This window comes from Orycteropus afer, unplaced genomic scaffold (assembly GCF_000298275.1).
Source record: "Orycteropus afer afer isolate SDZICR_OR568_19922 unplaced genomic scaffold, OryAfe1.0 scaffold00048, whole genome shotgun sequence".
Classification (NCBI taxonomy): Eukaryota; Metazoa; Chordata; class Mammalia; order Tubulidentata; family Orycteropodidae; genus Orycteropus; species Orycteropus afer.
In genome coordinates, this window is record NW_006921635.1 from 2,712,664 (window position 1) to 2,714,192 (window position 1,529).

Sequence of the window (1,529 nt, forward strand, 5' to 3'; positions counted from 1 at the left end):
TATTTTTGCAACTACCTGCTTGGGCACATGGCATTTGAGTAGGTTGCAGAATGGTGAGTACTCTGGTTTTGGGTCACCTGTTGCTAAGGATTGAAGTGTTCCCCCCTCAAAGTATGTGTCAACTTGGCTGGGACACGACTCCCAGTACTGTATATTTATCCTATGTGCCGTAAATCCTCTCCTCTGTGACGTTAACGAGGCAGGATTACAAGCAGTAATGTTAATGTGATAGGATGCAATCTTCAGGATTAGGTTCTATCTTGAGTCAATCTCTTGAGATATAAAGGAACTACACAAGCAAGCAGAGATCAGAGAGATCGACTGTAACCAATACAGAAGAGCAGGGAGTGGAGCGCATCGGTTGGGCCCAGAGTCCCTGTGCTGGGAAGCTCCTAGACCCAGGGGAAGATGCATGCTAAGACACATGGAGAACTCCAAGGAACACCGGGCTCACAGATACTGACAGGAATGAGCACCTTCTTCCCGAGCTGTGAGCCAGCAGAGATAGAAAGCCTTTCTCTAGAGCTGGAGCCCTGACTTTGGACTACCAGCCTTCTATACTGTGAGAGAATAAATTTGTTTGCAAAAGGCATCTCTTTGTGGTATTTCTGTTATAGGAGCATTAGGGAATGAAGACACCTGTACTACACATACACTTAACTCTGACTCCACCACGATACCAATATGAAGCAGAACAAAGCCAGAAATGCCAACACGGAGTACGTCACAGAACAAGGCAAAGATGTCTGTTCTCATAATTTCCATTCTCTATCATTCAGGTAGTCTTAGCCAGACCAATTTAAAAAAAAAAAAAAAGAAAAGACATAAAGATTGGAAGAAGGGAAAAAACTGTCTCTTTTAACAGATAACAGGATAATCTACGTAGAAATGCCTTAGGAATCTAAGGAACATCGACTAGAACAGGTGAAATTAATTTAGCAAAGGGACAATTTATAAAAATTAAACACAGTCCTATATAGCATCAATAAACAACTGAAAAACGGAATCTGAAACACCACACATGGTGGCATCAATAAACAAAATATTAGGAATAAACTTAACAAAAGATATGCAAGACTTCTATGATAAAAACTATACAAACACAGTTACAAGAAAACAAAGACCTAACTAAACAGAGATACAGCCTGCTCATGGCTGTCAATGCTCCCCACCCTGACCTACAGGTTCCAGGAGATCAATCATACCGGTAGGCATTTTCGTAAAAACAGACAAGCTGATTCTTTAAGTGACAGGGGCCCGCTAGCACCTAGAACAGTTAAACAAATGTGAAAATGAAGAACAAATCGAGAGGAGTTATAGGACCTGATCACAGGACTTTCAATAAAGCTGCAGCAGTCAATACAGTGCGGTCCTAGTGTGAGGGTGGCAAACAGGTCAGGACATTGCGGTCCTGGTGTGAGGACGGCAAACAGGTCAATACAGTGAGGTCCTGGTGTGAGGACGGCAAACAGGTCAGGACATTGTGGTCCCGGTGTGAGGACGGCAAACAGGTCAGGACATTGTGGTCC